This window comes from Sphaeroforma arctica, assembly GCF_001186125.1.
Source record: "Sphaeroforma arctica JP610 unplaced genomic scaffold supercont1.82, whole genome shotgun sequence".
NCBI lineage: Eukaryota > Ichthyosporea > Ichthyophonida > Sphaeroforma > Sphaeroforma arctica.
In genome coordinates this window covers 40893-46869 of record NW_014040476.1, presented here as the reverse complement: position 1 = coordinate 46869, position 5977 = coordinate 40893, and positions in this window count along the sequence as shown.

The following is a 5977-nucleotide window of genomic DNA, read 5'->3' as shown; positions in this document are numbered from 1 at the left end:
ATCAGCAGGACCCTGAGTGCTTAGTTTTTTATATCTCCTTTATTATCAATAGATTCCAGTTCCAGAGTGATCCTACCCTGTGACTTAAATACCTAAAAAGATAGCTAACGTATTTGCGTTTTTACTGACATTGTATTGTCTGTAAATGGGCTTTATATATGCTATTTAACCGGGTATTCTACTAGACAAGTTCAAATTTTCTTAAGAACATTCTCAGAACCATATAATCATAGCTTAGTAGCAAATAACAATTTATAATAATGTCCTAGGCAGACCAGAGGCATATATAACGGTTTCCCCTATAATATCCGACGACGAAATTTCCGGGAAGGGCAAGGAAAAGGATGCCCTTGTTTAAAGGATGGCTATATGAGGTATCCGAAGAATATTTCGGGGGCTGTAGGAGATTCAAGAGACTCTGAAGGAGATTCCGGAGACTCTTGGAGGATAATACCCTACTATTCCAGTGAAATGAATAACTCCAGAAGTTGAAGCGACAGCTCACGCGTTCAAGTCCCCCCGAGGGCCCCTTCGGTCAGGGCATCCCATGCCCCTACCCTCCACTACGTGTAGGAGGGAAAGCAGGGTACTCCACTCAAGTGGACTAAGATGCCCCTTGTTGCCCACCGCTATCCCTCCTTATCATTAGCGAAAATATAACCTTTTCGTAGATCCGGAGGAACAAATCTTACATCACGAGAAATAACCACATGTAACTTCTATTGTTTACCACTATGTATTCTATTGTTTACGGCTAATTGTGTATCTAATCCTTTTTGTTTCCGTAGATTTCATACCTCAGCGTCAGTTGCAACCCAGAAATTTTGCTTTCTCTTCGGTATTCCACTATTCCTCTAAATATTAAAATTGAACCTTTTAGTACTACTCTTGGAATATTCCAGAAACATCTGTTGCACCCAAGCTCTACCACTTCTCTACATATCCCTAAGATCAAGCCTTGGACTTTTAGTTTAAACGCAACAAAACATCTACACACCCTTTACACCGAATATTCATGGGATAGACTAGAGAGAGCAGTTTTATTGCGGCTGCCAGCATACTGTGGTCTTTGCCTCTCCTACTCCAATAATTTAAACCTGAGCTTTAAGACAACTGAATCCAGGCTGAATTCAATTTTTGCGAATTGTTCATAATTCCTCACTGTAGCTCTCACATGGGTCTTGACCCTTGTCTCAGTGCCAATGTGGTTGATTGATCTATCAAATCAACTACCGGTTGTCATCGGCTTCGCGCGCTTTACCACACCAACTACTTCATGAGACTTAGACTTATCTCTAGACTTTTCACGTTGAGCAACGAAGGGCTCACAATTGATATATATTTTTTTCACCTAGATGCAGATCCCTACATATTGCTCATCCGTACGTCGGCTAAAATACTTGATTGAGTGACCGAAAGTTCTGCAGCCCTAGACATTGGAATCTAGGCTGGGCTGGGGAACTACAAGCCATCCTGGGATTTCCCTTCAATCAGCTTGCTTCCCGTATCACTTGACATTTTGGCTGTCCCTTATCATTTATAGCTTTGGCTCACATGTGTCAAGTCCATTTCACGCCTAATCTCTGAAACCAAAACCAAAACCACCCCAATTTTACACTGAATTATAGGACACTGCCACCTCGCAGGGCCTCGACCACCATCTCCAAGGGTCAGTAAACTTGTAGTATCTCTTAAATGGCGAGTCTACCATAGTTCGTCCCATTCTTTTTTTGAGGTACTCATTTCTTTTCTAATAACCCCAGCCGATTCTGGCTAAACGACTACTGTGCAGTAATGCTCCACTTTCAATGGATAACGAGAAGTATTAGTGCAATGTATTGTTACGCACGACAGTGTCGGTCACTTAGTAGATTGATAATTTTACGCGCCTCGCTAAGGGAAGTAATCAACTATCACCAGTGAACCGTGAAGGTTAAGATTATGTCCTTCGTACCGTGGCCTGGTGTTAGTTGTGCGGAAGTCATTTGCCGAAAGTACCATGTACAATCAATACCTTGGACCATGCACAATCAATACCCAGGGGTGACCCAAGATAGGGACGTACAGTACAATACCACATGTCTTGGAACCTAGTAGGCAAACGGTAGCACAACTATTTAATCTACGGCCCAGAACACATGTATTAATGGATGAGCGCAGCTTCCAAATCTACCTTGGTGTGTCCTTAGTTAAATTTTTTCTTCTTCTTTATTTCGTACCTCACAATCGTAGATATTTGTCAGTCGAATATACTCCCAGATCTCGGGCGAGCTTTCAAGTGATCGATGAGCGTAGAAGTCTGGCAATTTAGCCTTACCAACATCAGACAGGTGAAAAAGTGTCTGCAGTAAAATTTTCCCGATACTCAGTGCTTTTAGACCGCTAAAAAGAAAAAAAGGGCGTGAGAGTTGAGGGTTGTATTTACCGAAAGGCGTGGGTTGTGTATTGTACTTAGTCGTCGTTGAGGTTACGACATCATTTACGAGATCAGTGTATGATTCTGTACAGCTCATAGATAGATTTCAACCGGTCCGACGCCAGGAACGAAGCTCTGATTAGCAAGCAAGAAAGCAAAGCCCTGATCTCAACAACGTAGAGGATTATTCTCTTGGGGATACAGTCCGTTTTCATGAACACGCAGAGAAGAGGTAAACAAAGCTACAAAAACGGCCAGAATCGAAAATCACGATAAACAGCCACGATGCACAAGTATTAACCACACAAATATACAAAATTCTCTTCGGTCTATTCACGCGCATAAAGGTGCGACTGGTTACTGGCGGATGGTCTTATTATTAACACTCACAACTCAAAGAAGCACAACTGAAGAGGTGTGTACATAGGTTGCGGACTTCAGGACTGTTTCCTTTATCCCATCAAACGTACTCCGGGCTATATAAATTCAACCTTTGGTCACTTCGTGTGAGTAAACTTTAAGATTTTTATTATTATAACCTGCTAGCTACGTTAGGCGATCACCAGTTTTCTTTTGCGACTCGGCTGAAGAGGGTGCGGTCGCCTATGGCTTTGACCTCCTTCAATGCCTTCTGTTGCATCTCAGCGGACTTGAAATCTACAACACCCATACCTAGACAGAGCATAACAGATATTGAAGTTCGAACAGGGTACCCGAGAAGAAGAAAAGCTGATGCGAAGAATGCCTCTAGATAATGCGTAAGTGGGGCTTTATGTGATGGCAGCTTAGATGCGCTGAATGGTTTTAAGGTGCGTGGATACAGGGAATAGTTGCCACTGCTGAAGCTTAGCATACCAGCAGAACTGGATTAGCACAGTCTAGGCGACGTGAATCAGTATGTATTACATTGCCTGAAATGAGATATTACAACCAAATGTACGAGTCCAGTCACTACTTTATTTGATCGGAAGAAAAACGGAGACCTTGATCTCAGACAAACTAAAGGGTATACAAAACGGGGAGGCCAACAGCAGGCTCTGGGAAACTTCGCTGACAAGACTTGCGAAAAACTTTAGAAATGATTTAAGCGTTGGTCATAACAAGTACCGAGTATTGTCAGCCTTGTTCGACCCATGGGAACGCGTACATATTGCACTCTACAGTCATGATTGCATACATTGGCGCCGTGATATGTATAGAACGAGTAAATATGAGAGGATGAATCGACCGAGCCGGACATGTACACTCACACCTGTATTTACGTATTAACGTGGAAACATGAGGTGACCAGTACAAAACTTCAACAGTATACAAGAAAATACTTGCACAAGCGCAGCGACAGCCCATTGCAGATAGTTTAAGTGCACACGCATATACAGAAGCAACAAACATCCATTATAATATGTACACAAGCACTTTCGTACATAACAGCAACACAACACACATGTGACTGAATATGCGCAGTCACGTACCTCTGCTCACACCGGAGGGCCGTCTGATGATACGGGCCTTTTTCGCACCGTATTCAGCGTACAACTCCTTTAGTTGTGCATCATCAAACTTCGGCGGAAGCTTTGAGACAAATAGCTGTGTCTTTGATTTACGTAGACGCTCTATCCTTAATTGCTGTATGTGGGGACAAGCACACAGCCTAATTAGTAATGGCAAACCCCTGGCCATCCCGTGTTATGCAATCTCGGGAGTAGTATGTACAAACTAATATATATCTCGATACAGCGCAAATATTTATACCATGATTTTGAACACTATATGTCGAATAGTACCATGTACACTGTTCTATATAGACAGGAGTGCCAGTGATGGTATATCGGATCTACTGCTAAGGCTTGCTTAACCGCTGTGCCACGGACAAGTTGGCAATACACATCGGCTGACTGAGTGCGCAATTTGAGTGCAAAGATTGCACCTAATATAATTACACCAAGAAGCTGTGCACAACCGACAGCACTAATACATATGGTAGAGTAGATAGAAAACCACTGTAGGGATCAAACACACACCGTGAGGTATATATAGGCCATCGTACACAAGGTTAGAAAAAGACAGATGGTGTACACCTTCCACCGAGTCTAATGATACGAGCACACAGGCAGACAGCGGAATAGAAACACAAAACACATACTTGAGAAGCGCACCCTATCTAGTAACTGTGCCACGCACACACAATCCACATTCACGAGCATCCACGCAGGTAGTTATGTATAAGCGAAGAGAAGATAAAACCACTTGGCGTATCCTAGCTCAAACTTTACACGCAGATAGGATGTTTCTGGTTTAATCTACAAAGCTACACGTACATACGCCTATTTATAATCATGCACGATTATCGCATCAAATTAGATACTTACATTCGGAGTGAGCGGGCCGGTTGTCCTCCAGGGACCTCCACTATGGTCATTATAAATCTTCGTTTTCACACCATCAGGGTCGCTCGATGATATCTGAGTAGATATTGGAATTTGGGATTAAAATTGGGATCGAGGTGGGGATACAGCAATATAAAGTGAAAACACATCCTTGTCGGAATGTGTCGTGGCATGGCCAAGTGCACAATCCTGATTTTATTCAGATTTGTCGGTAGATACAATTTATACGTCTCCACATACAGAACTATACACTTTCAATGTACATGACATGTGAGAAAAGTATACACACATTTCGATTCAACAAATTGGAAACTTTCATGCACATAGCTATGCAGGTGGTAATAATAAATACAAAAATGGACAGCTTTTACAGACAGTATTGATTTCCCCCCAATTTCGAGATATGTTTTCTTACATGTACATGTATATTTGTACCAGAGTTGTCATCCAAATACACTATTTTATCATCCGCGCATTCTCGTCCGTGCACCACTGAATATATACATTAAAATATATGCACATCTTCGTGAACGGAAGGCGGCTGTAGTAGACATTATACCCAGGTGAAGATACATATATATAAATACACCTACGTATTGCATGCATATATACTGGCATGCATTTCAACGATCTCGTGGACAACATTCGCGTAACAGATTGAATCGCATTATTGCGATACGTGACAACCATAACTGGGCAAGCAGAAACATATAGCAACCAAAATTGGTATATGCACACACATACCTATGTGCAAGACTATCAACCTAAACATTCGTATAGAGACATAGGCACGCGCAGCCAAAACGATAGCCATAAAAATTTATTTTTCGTGACAATAGACTTCAACTTGAGCATACAGTCTATCGTCTAAGAGTGGTGCATGTATGATAATAGATATATATATATTATAAAACAGACACAGACATAGACACATAGACACACACACACACACATATATATGTATAATTATATATATAAATCTAAGTATAATAGAAACTAAACTAAGTTTAACATAAACTGTAACAATATGAAACATTTGCTAACAAAATCTAATAATACATATATGTGCAAACACACAAATACATACACACACACACACACATATATATATATATAGATGTATATACGCATACAAATACACATAAATACACATATACATACATACATTCATACG